Raw genomic sequence first — 12,668 nt, forward strand, 5'->3', positions numbered from 1 at the left:
CTGAACCTTGTATGCATGAACCACCATAATTTTTTAGTAACTTAAATTTAGATCAAGATGATGGTATTAGTGCTGGTCAAAGATTGAACTATCACTCTCAATTTTAAAACTCCTCGACGACTGAATTTTTTATCGATCTAATGTTTCAGAGTAAAGATAAGCTAAAGAGAGCTGTTGATCTTTGTAATATTTGGAAGCATCGGACATACAATGTAGTCTAGTCACATTTAAAATTATGGTCTATACGATGTGCATCATCACATACTGAACAAAAATGTAAATGGAGGCTTCATGCTGCACTTTTAAAGAAATATGATATTTTCAGATCATAAGATATAAGGATTATCACACTTGTTTGTTTATAGAATTGAGTCGAGACCACAAACATGTCAGTGGAAGAATGATTGACACACTAGTCCGATATTTGGTTGAGAAAGATCCAGGTGTTAAAATGGAAGCTATTGTGACAGCCATTAATGAGTAATTTCAATATACAATATCATACAAGAAAGCATGGTATAGAAAACAAAAGGTATTAGTTGATATTAATGGAGAATGAGAGCCATCTTATACAAAATTATCCTATTATACGGCGGCACTCCAAAATGCAAACTCTGGCATTATTGTTTCATGAGATTTTTTTTCAATTGGAAATTTCGACATGCAGATTTTAAATTATATTTTCTGAACTTTCACACCATTCATCCAGGGTTGGAGGCACTGCCGTCCTATGATCAGCATCGATGGCACGTACTTGTATAGAAAGTTTAAAGATAAGATAATAATTGCAACAGGAGTTGATGCAAAAAATGGGATTTATCCCTTAGCATATGCAATTGTGAATGAGGAGATGACTGGTAGTTGGAGTTGATTTCTTTTTCGGCTCAGGATATATGTCGCACAAGATAGAAATGGAATATGTCTAATTTCTGACAGAAATTGGCTCAGGACATATGTCGCACAAGATAGAAATGAAATATGTCTAATTTCTGACAGACATCTAGGTATATTGAATGCCATTGCAGATGAGTCTATTGGATGGAGTCCGTCACATGCCTATCATCGATACTATTTAAGGCATATTTACAATAATTTCAACACTCACTTTAAAAATGCACAGCTCAAAAGAGCAGTATGGCAAGTAAGGAGCACTCATTAAGTTTGCAAGCTCGACTTTATCATGGGTAGGATCAAGACAGTGAATGTAAAGGCTTAGACTTGGCTGTCTGAGTTGGAACTAGAGAAGTGGATATTGACACATGATGGCGGCATGCGTTATGGTATTTTAACTATAAATTTATCATAGATTTTTAATAGTATCTTACGAGGAGCTAGAAATATGCCAATTACAGCTTGCATTCTAATGATATTCTACCGTCTTGTGAAATATTTTAATATAAAACGTGTCCAAGCTTCAATATATGTGCAAGAGAATTCAAATAGTTTTTTTTACTCCTCATGTTACGATTAAGATTGCAGAAGATCAAGTTAAAGCTAACCAGCATACTGTAATAGCATTCAATATCCAACGAGACATATATGAAGTACTTACGAGGAGAGCAAGTGCAGAATTAAGAGGTGAAAGAAATTCTCAAACTTTGACTTTAAGTGACAGAAAATGTTCTTGTGAAAAGTGGAGCATTTATAGATATCCTTGTTCCCATATTTTAGCAGTGTGCCAAGAAATTATTGTACATTTTAATGGGTTCGTAGATGATACATACACAGTTGCGGCATACATGAATGCTTGGAGTGGCGAATTTTATCCATTACCATATGAAGACTATTGGATGTTTACACATTTGTATACATATATTCTTGATCATCATCGTTTGAGATCTAAGCAGAAAAGTAGATCAAAATCAACAAGGCTGTAAAATGAAATGGATGATAGGCAAATAAGAAACAAGAATCATTGTGGTATTTGTAGAGAACAGGATCATGATCGTTGTCCCTGTCCTAGGTTGCTTCCACACACATCAACTTCAAATAGTGGAAGACATTAAAGAGTTATTTATTGTTTTATGTATTTTTAGAGTTATATATTATTTTATATATTTTTGATAGTTAAACAGTTGTGTAATCTATGTTTCAAATTATGTATTAGCCTCTCCATTGCTCTACATATAATTGTAGAGTTATATTTATCTTAAAATGAATTAATATCTTATTTCTCATACTCTAATACACTTGGGATGTATATTATTGTTTTAAAGTCATTAGTGTGCTACGGCTTATGAGGGATGGCATCTAGGCCCTCGAGACCATAGCATTCTTACGTTGCAGGAAACCCATAGCTCACAGGCCATCATAGATGGCAATGTAAGTATTAAATTCTTATTATTTATATTTTTTTTAAAAAAATCATGCTTAAGAGATATACGTTATCTAATTATTCTATCTTATTACAAAAGCCTAGATACCTCCGATTACGATGAGCCGATACTGACATATGGAGGACGGAAGACATTCTAGATAGAGTTTTAAATTATTTACGATATTTGAGAATTTATGGAGTCTATCGGATTGGATGCATACAGATGGATGTTGGTCTTATTACTGTCTTACTTGAGAGATGGCGCCCAAAGACACACATTTCATCTTCCATTCGGTGAGGCGACTATTACGTTACAGGATGTTATTATCCTCACCAGACTATCAGTTGATGGTGAGGCAGTTACAGGAACTGATCCCACTCTTAGCATTCTAGAGTGGCAGGATATGTGCTATCGATTATTAGGATTTCAGCCCGATATGCAATTTTTTTATCATCAGGATTGAGGATAAAGTGTTTGATAATCATTATCGGCATTTCTACATTGGAGATGATGCATCGAAGGAGATGGTATGATAGTATGTCAAGGGCTATGTACTACGATTATTAGGGAGTATCCTTTTATCTGATATTTCATTGAACATGGTGAAGTTAATGTTTTTACCATTATTAGAGGATTTAAATTTTACTCATAGGCTTGGTTGAGGCAGTGCAATACTAGCTTGCCTGTATAAGACTATATGTCAGGATTCTATGGCAGACCAATAAGAGATCGGAGGTTATTTTGTATTATTACAGGTATGAGAAATATAAATTTTAAATTTTTTTATGTTGTATAATAGTTTTGATTGGATATATCATATATGATTTTTTTTGAATTCGTAAATTTGGACATGGGAGAGGATGTCGACTATCAGTCCATTACGGAGATAGTTGCTTGAGAAGCCATCAGAGTAGCACAACCCCGATGTTCCATTCAAATTAGATGCACCTTGGAGATACAGATATACAAATATTAATTCTATTACTTACAAAATTTAATTAGATGAATTTTAATTAATGTGAACATACTATCGAGTAGATGGAACGTTGCATTCGATATTCACCATGTGTCGACAAAGGTGCCACGAGTTTATAGAGATCATTTGAATACATTGACTGATACATGTAGATGGATAATTTTAATTTATATACATATAATTTTATAGTATTCATAGTCTACTGAAAAATGAGTTTACTAATCGAACTTTATATTTAACTCTATCAATTTTTATGGGAGCCATACACAAATCATATATTGTCCATATTACCACAGAGTTGCATAAATGGACATGATATGTGGAATGCTAGAGCACCGCTTATTTGTTTTGATGTAGTAGAGTGATACCTTCCAGATAGTATACTACGACAGTTTGGGCAGATTCAGGGCATCCTAAAGCAGTTTGATATCAGCCAGTGATTTTATCATATTAATCAACGAGAGAGAGCTCATATTGACGACGTATCAGATATGCACGGTATATCACTATTTGGAATACACGACGAGATCATATAATTCATGATGATCATATATAGGAGGTCATCCATATACCGAGGATTACATGTCTTGATTTTTTAGTATTACAGTATCGATCATCAGACAGTCTCGGTATGCAGTTTCAGGGTACGAGGATGAGAGTTTTACTGTACGCATATTGATAAGGCCTTAAAAATTATACCTTATGTCAATCTTATATTTAATTTCAATTCATTAAATCTTTATTTTACTTCTTATCATTAATATAAAATATTTTATATAGTTACATTATATCTTTATTTTATGCTCTATAATGTATTGCTATTTTTTTTTTGTTATGTCGATTGATTATTTGTCAGGTCTTATGCTGGACACTCGTCGTGCTTTATTTATGATTGATGAGGACGAGCGGATCTGGATATTACGAGAGATGGAGAGATCATGTTTAGGGACATTGACGATGATTGGAGCATCCTATGCGCCAGATATGAGATATACACCGTCACCACATGCTCCAGATATGCCAGCACCATGTATTCCGCAAATGTCATCACTACATGCTGCACATATATTATCATTTTTTGATCCACAGATGTCAGGGCCTTCATCTTCCTATATGCCCCAGATGGCAGCACCGGATCTGAGTTGGCATCATGATTCTTCATCTGAGTGGTCTGATTTTTTTGTTCCAGGCCCATTATTGGATCCATATGAGGGGGTTGAGGGGGTCACTCAGCTCGTAGATGCTCCAGCAGCACCTGTTATTCCTGATATGCATGTTCAAGAGACATCCACTGTTATAGGGGAGGGACCATCACAGGTGACACAGGAGCAGGAGTGATCATTGAGGACCTTCATGAGAAGGTCCAAGTGGCCACGAGCACCACTGTTGGTGCAGAATTCCACCGATGCCAGAAAAATGGGAGTTGAGATGACCACGACCGCCGTTGAGACCTGCAAGGAAAGTCTAAACTGGAGTTGGGGGTGCTCCGACAAGATCCTCCGACGTTCAAGTCAGTATTCTACTTCAATAGAAATGGAGTGCTCAAATAAAATTTTGGCAGAGTTTCGAGATAGAGTTTAGAGCTTAGAGAAGAACGTATCTGGGGATCCCCTTTTTATAGATGGAGGGCATAACTGATTGACAACGACGTCTGTAACCGCTTGGTAGTGGGCCGTTCAGGGCCACGCGGAGTTTGTTACGGAGAGTAGTGGCATCAGGGGGCCGTTCAGGACCACGTGGAGTTTGTTATGGGGAGTAGAGTGGTGTCCGTTGTCGTGACTTGCCAAAGAGTGGTGGAGCCATGCGGAATCCGTTACAGAGAGTAGAGTAGGATAGTGGCCTTTATCGTGACTTGCCAGAGAGTTCGGATTTATCGGCTGAAGCTCGACTGCGATGTCTGATGAAGTGGAATGACTCTCTGTCTCGTCAATCCAAGAGAAGCTCAGATGTTTTCAAGGTTGCTGACGGGCCTACTATTGTCGGATGCCTAGAGCGCTGATGCTGCAGGTGGGAGTCATCTGTTGTAGAAGCTCGAATGGGGACTTTCTGTTAGAAAAATTTGGTTTCATGAGAAATCTGATAGAGGGTCGACCGGTAGTGGACTTCGGATGACGTTGGGGAGGTTCGTCCGCTGGAGGAGTCTGGAGGATCTTGTGGAAGTCCGGATGGCGTTGTTGAAGTCCGATTGACGCTATTGAAGGTTGATGGCTGGAGAGGTACGGCAGACATCAGAGGCGGTCGGCCGTTGTAGAAATCTAACTGCTGAAGCCTGTCTGTTGTAGAAGTTCGTCCGAAATCCATCCATTATGGAAGTTCAGACGGAGTCCGGTTCTTGTAAAAGGCTGAAAGGAGGCTGCTTATTGTAGAAGCTCAGTCGAAGATCGGTTGTCGTGGAAGCTCGGAGTAGTGACCTGGCTGGTGGAGCCTGTCCTGTTATAGAAGCTCGTCTGAGATTCATCCACTGTAGGAGCTCGACTGGGATCTAGCTATGAAGAAGCTCGACTGAAGTCTGCCTGTAATAGAAGTTCGGAAGGAATTCGTTTACAGTAGAGGCTCAGATGGAATTCGCTTACAGTAGAGATTCGGAGTAGACCGCCTGCAGTAGAAGTTCGGAGTAGACTGCTTGCAGTAGAAGTTCGGAGTAGAGATCTGACTGGTGGAGCTCTTCCATTGTCGAAATTCGTCTGGGACCCATCCACTGTAGGAGTTCGACTGAAATTCGATTCTCGTGGGAGCTTGGATGGAATTCGGAAGGTGGTCGACCACCGTAGAAACTTAGATGGAGTCTGGTTACTATAGAAATCTCATTGTCGGAGAAGCTCGAACATTGACGAAGTCTGAAAGAAGTTCAAAGTAGAGTCGTCCGTGGTTGGAAGAAGTTTGGAAGGGATTCGAAGAATAGTCGATCACTGTAGAAAATCGGCTGATAGTGAAGCCCAGAGAGTATTTGGAGCAGTCCGATAGATGAATGGAGAAGCTCATTGTCAGAGAAGTTCGGATGGTTTTATGGAAGCTCGGACGGTCGAGGGAGTTCAGAAAGATGCCACACAAGGTCGGAAGCTGGAAAAGCCCTGGAAGGGTCAGCCTTTTACAAACTTCGGTTGGGATATTTTATACCCAACACCAGTCCCCCTACTTCCAAGTTCGGATTTCGAATGAAGAAAGTATAGAGAAATTTTCATAGCCAAAGTTGCCTCCCTTGATTTCCGCACTCGATGGTTTCCAGATATTTTGGCGTTTGGCGCGGTGGTGCCGGAGCCTTTTCAAATCGAGGCGATTCAAAAATTTTTTTTTGGAATTCCCACTGGAGCGTGGCTCTAAGTACAACACAATAATGATTTTGTCAGCTGTCAGCCATTTTCAGCTACCTGTCATGGTGAGTGGGACACGCGGCAAGTGTAGGTCAGCCAGAGGAGATCCACAATCATTACTGCATCGGGTCCTGTTGCCTATTTAAACCCGCTCTTCCCTTCCAGGAATTTCACTTTGCCTGAGAGTCATGTTAGTGCCCTTCTTCTTCCTGAGAGTTTCGTCCTTCCTCAGCATCTTTTTCGGTCTTAGGCATTCTTCGAGTCATCCCCATCTCTGCATCTCTACATCCTTCAAACCAGCCTAGGTTAGTTCCAAAACTTTCCTCTTCATTTTTTCTCTTGCTGTTCTTCTTCCATTTTTCTTCTGTTACATTTCGCCTATTCAGTTTTCCGCGAGTGCCCCATCTCTTATTTTTTCCAATTTTTTCAAAATTTTTAGGGTTTTTGCTCGATTCATAATGTCCTCCAGTACTTCCTCCTTTAGCAGTTCTAGGAGCTCGTCCGTCCCAACTCCCCAAAACCTAAGTTCTGTAGATGAACCTCATCCGGTCTTTGTACCAGACACCATCCCTAGCTCTCTGACTCTGGAGGAACTCTCACTGATCAGGATTCAGTATGAAATTTTTTTGGAGTACGAGCTGGAGCTTCCCGAACCGACTGGTCGGGCCAGCGCTCCTCCCCCTGGCTACTTCTGTTTATACCACGAAACTTTTCGCGTCGGGCTTTGACTTCTGCTCCCGCCTTTTGTCATCGCTCTCTTCCGCTTTTTAAATATTTCTTTAGTTTCTGTAGCGTCGAACTCCTTTAGGTTTCTGATAGGGTTTCTTTCCCTCTGTCGCCTAGCCGAAGTCCAGCCAACCCTTTCTTTGTTTAGGAATTTTTATACCTTCAAGCGTCATCCTTCGGCAAAGGACTGGTGGTACTTCTCCCTCCAGTTCGGTAGAAAGGAGTTGTTGAAAGGTGCCCCCTCTTCTATCTACAACTGGAAGGAGAGGTACTTCTACATCCGATGCCCGACCTTGGAGTTGGGATTACCCCCTGGGGCTCTGTGAGGGATTCCGTCCATCGGGCTTCTAGCATGGAAAGGGACGATCTCGAAGCCTCCAATAAGCTTGAGGCCTATCTAGTCTCCCTCCTTTCTGACCTTCTGAAGGAACAACTCTTATTCAACGTCGGCCTGAGCCCTCTTGACCCTGTTGGTACTATCATTATTATATATTTATATATATATATATATATTGCTTCTCCTTTCTTTTATTCTATTTCTGAGTCGTGTCGATTTTCTTTTATTGCAGACATGGACACAGGCGTGGCTCGGAGGTTAGCCCAGGGTCTCAAGACTCACAAGAGAAAAGGTGCCGCGACTTCGGGGTCGGCGAAGAGAGCCAGGACAGAAGAGATGAGCTCGATCGCACCTGCTCAGGTGGCCGTTGCCGTCGATGCCCCCTCTAACGTCGAGCCCGAAGTCTCTCGAGCCTCTTCACAAAGCCCTCCGATCGAGGTTTCCACTCCAGAGGCTCATCCCGAGGGGGCACCAGGGGTCGAAAGGAGGAGGAGGAAGAAGATCCTGGCCCGCAAGAGCCGCAGCCGCAAGGCTGCCATCGAGGGGGCTGACGGCTCTGAGGAAGATCTGGGGGAAAATCTCTTCAACAATAAGGACTTAATAAAGAGGCTGGTCGAAGGGTGCATTCTGCCCGAGGTCGTCCACAAGATCGTCCTTACTGATCCTGAGTAGTGGGTCTGGGACTCCTTAGGATCCTTTCTCGAGGTAGGTCAATTCATTTTTTTCTTCTTCTTACTTCTGTACTTAGTTTACTCCTTAGCCTTTATATTGACTCCCCAACCTCTCTTGCAGATTAGATACCAGCTCATCGCCAACATCGAGGTGATGAAGACCGTCAAGAGGGAGGCAGCCCGGGCGGAGGAAGGTCGCCTGGTTGAGGCTGCTCGCCTCAAGGAGAAGATCGTCGAGGTCACAAGTCTCCAGAAGGTGTTGTAGAAGGAGGGACAAACTTCATCCGATCTAAGGGCCGCCTTGGAGAAGGAAAGAAAGAAGACAGAGGCCGAGGTCTCCGAACTGAAGGCACAGGTCTCCGAGCTGAAGGCGTAGATCCCGTCCCTAGTCTCGGAGGCAGGGGCCCAAGCAGTGGAGGAGTTCAAGACCTCCTCCAAGATGGAGGATCTGCTGGTCCAGTTCGGCCAGGATGCCTTCATCAAGGGTTTCGAGCTCTGCCAAGAGAAGGTGGTTGGAAAGTTTTTCGAACTGGACCTCGGCTTCCTAGATGAGGCGTCCGACGATGAAGCCAGACCTTCCGAAATCGCTACCAGTCCTCCTCCAGTCGGGACCTCTTCGACCGCTGTGGCTGCCGCGACCGACCTTCCTGGGGTGCCGAGCTCTTTCACTTCTGTCCCAGAGATCCGAAATCTCTAATTTTGTATTTTCCTTTATGGCAATTTTTTTTTGTTCTCTTGTACTTAAAAATTATTTAATCAATAAAATCGGATTCTTCTTTACAGAGAGCTCTTTTTTCTTTTTCTGCATTTTTTCCTTCTCTTTTGTCTTCTTGCACTAATTTGAGTTGTGGCGCTCTTGTCTCCCAACGACAGTGCCCTACCGAAACTCTTCTCCTACCACAGGAGATTTCTCTGAAGTCGATGATCCGGGACCTCAGAAGGAAAGTTCGTCACTTGACGAAGAAATCCAAGAAGCTGGTGACGAACTTCACCGACTGAGGAAGAGCCATTCGGAAGTCACTGTAGAGGCTACTCGCTTTTGGGATCTTCACAAAAAAGATTTCATGGAATATACTCGGAGGATGGCCGACTTCATGGCAGAGCTTGAGGAACTCTGAAAATATGCATGGGAGAAGATCGGCCAGTTGGAAGGGAGCTCATCCTGGCTCGCAACTCAGGCCGAACGCGATCAAGACAGGTCGAAAAAATTCTCCAACCTTCAAAAGCAGCTGCAGGATGCTGAGGCGAACTACAATGCCTACCGAGTCGCTGGTGTGGGCAAGTAGAAGACTACCGAAGGAAGCTCAAGATGGCGACCGACGAAGTTGCCCCTCTTCAGAGGCAGTTGTTTGAGAGAGTCCAGCCCACCTCTGCACAAGGCTTCGACGAGCTCCGCTCCTTAAGGGAGACCATGGCAGAACTGTCGCGGCCCTTGGGCAGGAGAAGGCCGAACTGCAACGACTGAAGATTCAACTGGCCCACGAGCAGCAGGCGATCAAGGATGCCGAAGCAGAGTCCGAGGTTCTGAGGAAGAGGCTTCGGGAGTCGGAGGGCAAAAGCCAATGATTCCACCTGATGTATCAGGAGATGCTGCTAAGAAAGATGGAACTGGAAGAAGAAGTTGAATACTTAAAGCAATCCCTAATAAGGACTAGAATTGAGAGCTCGAAGTCAGAAGAAGCCGAGCTTCCTTAGAGCTTTTTTTTTATCTTTCGTCCTTCCATGTATTCTTTTTCTTTTCTTGTCGTTTTTCTTTTTTTGGCCTTCAAGGCTTTGTAATGTACACTTTACTAATGAAATGAAAAGAAAATTTTCTATTACCTTGTCCATTCTTGCATTAAGTTGTCGTTTACCAAACTTCTTTTGTCTTTTGTCTTTCGTCTTGTTCGATGTCGACGTTGTTTGAAGATTTCTGATCATCGTCGTATTGATTTGCCCTTTTTATTTATGATCGTAGGTCTTTTCGAGGCCATTTGAGTTTGGTGCTTCCTCTCAGTGCTCGAGCTTGAGGGCTCGAACTTCTCGTTATCTTGAAGAAGTCGATTTTTTCTCGGTCTGCGTTGAGTTTCCTCTTAGAGACTAAGAGTTTTTGATAAGAGTCTCCTTTCTCGTTAAGATGAGGTCTCTTATGCCTTTGATGTAATTTGTTTTTTCCTTATCACTGATGTAGTTCGTCGCTTTTCCTTTTTATCTCTCTCTCTTTTTTTTATATTCGAGTGAGGGTTGTCCCTCTGCTCTTAACGGGGTCGTGGGAGTGTAGAAGAGCCGTTGAGGAAGTTTTTCTTCTCGTCCGATCTTGATCGATCGAATCTTCATTCGTGTCAGGATGAGGTTCTCCTCCTATTTCCGACATAGTCAATTTCAGCCCATGTTAGGATGAGGTTCTCCTCTTGTTCCTAACAGGGCTGTGAGGGCATGTAAGGGCCATTGCAAGGGTCTCTCCCCTCATCCGATCTCTAGATAATTAGGCCTTCGACTTTGCTCATGTTAGGATGAGGTTCTCCTCCTATTCCTAACATGACTGTGGGGCACATAAGGGCCGTTGTAAGGACCTCTCCCTCCATCCGATCTTTAAATAACTGGGCCTTCGACTTTGCTCATGTTAGGACGAGGTTCTCCTCTTGTTCCTAACATGGCTGTGGGGGCACATAAGGGCCGTTGTAAGGACCTCTTCCCCCATCTGATCTTTAAATAATCGGGCCTTCGACTTTGCTCATGTTAGGACGAGGTTCTCCTCCTGTTCCTAACACGGCTGTGGGGGCACATAAGGGCCGTTATAAGGACCTCTCCCCCCATCCGATCTTTAAATAATCGGGCCTTCGATTTTGCTCATGTTAGGACGAGATTCTCCTCCTGTTCCTAACATGATTATGGGGGCACATAAGGACCATTGTAAGGGCTTCTTCCCTCATCCGGTCTTTAAATAATCGGACCTTCGATTTTGCTCATGTTAGGATGTGATTCTCCTCCTGTTTCTAACATGACTGTGGGGGCACATAAGAACCGTTGTAAGGGCCTCTCCCTCCATCCAGTCTTTAAATAATCGAGCCTTCGACTTTGCTCATGTTAGGATGAGGTTCTCCTTCTGTTCCTAACATGCTTAGTTTCGATTATCGGAAGGAGCTACTCCCTGTCGTTATGAGCTCATGCCAAAAGAAAAGATATGCAAATATGAAAGAAACTTTTATTTAAGGCAAAGTTATTGGTAATACATTCATAGATTTTTCGAATCCCATAGCCGCGGAAGGTCTGCTCCCCATCGGGGTCCTCCAGAGATGGATTTGATAATCCCAATTGGAGGCCGATCTTCAGACTGCTCTTCCCTCCTTGGTGGCTCCAATTGCGGTAGGGCCCTCGACCGATCTTTCCTATCTTCAAATCAGCATCGAATGAATCTGTCGAGCCAACCTTGTCTGATGAGCTCTTCGATCTCATCTCAGAGCTGAATGCACTCCTCCGTGTCGTGGCCGTGGTCACGATGATAGAGGCAGAACTTGTTAGAGTTGCATTTTCTGGGGTGTGTGTGCATCCTTTCCGACCTTGGCAGCTGCTCCCTAACCTCCATCAGTACTTGGGTTTTCGATACGTTGAGAGGGACGTAGCTGTGAAATCTTCTCGGGGGAGAGCCCCACCAAACTCTGCGATCCGAGCTTCTCTGCCTACGAGCCCGGGGAGGAGTCTGGACACGCTTGTGTTCGGAGGAAGTTCGAGAACATGGCCGAGCTTCACTCGGCCCTTTTTCAACTGCGGGCTTGCTGGAGTCTTCCGCTTGCCACTCCTTCATGACCTCCTCATCCTTCATCTTGAAGGCTTCTTCTACTCGGGCATATCCTTTGGCCCGAGCCAGCAAATCAGCAAAGTCCCTAGGATACTTCTTTTTCAGGAAAAACAAAAGATCGTTCTTTTGAAGACCGCCCTTCAGGGCGGCCATCGCGATCGATTGGTCCAAGTTCCGGACCTCTAGCACGGTGACGTTAAAACGGTTGACGTAAGCTCGGATGGATTCTCCCTCCTTTTGCTTGATGTTGATGAGGGACTCCGAACCTCTCCGGGGATGCCGGCTACTGACGAAATGAGCAACAAACTGATGGCTCATCTGATCAAAGGAGAAGATAGTATCCAGCTTCAGTGCCGAGTACCAATTTCTTGCTGCTCCCTTCAAGGTAGATGGGAAGCTCGGCACAGGATGGCGTCTGATGCGCCATGGAGCAGCATCTTTGTTCAGAAGGATTCTAGGTGGTCAATCGGATCCGAGGTCCCGTCGTAGCTCTCGAACTAGGGGAGCTTGAAGTTCGACAGGATTGGCTCCTGCATTATCATTTGAGAGAA

Source organism: Elaeis guineensis, chromosome 12 (genome assembly GCF_000442705.2).
Source record: "Elaeis guineensis isolate ETL-2024a chromosome 12, EG11, whole genome shotgun sequence".
Classification (NCBI taxonomy): Eukaryota; Viridiplantae; Streptophyta; class Magnoliopsida; order Arecales; family Arecaceae; genus Elaeis; species Elaeis guineensis.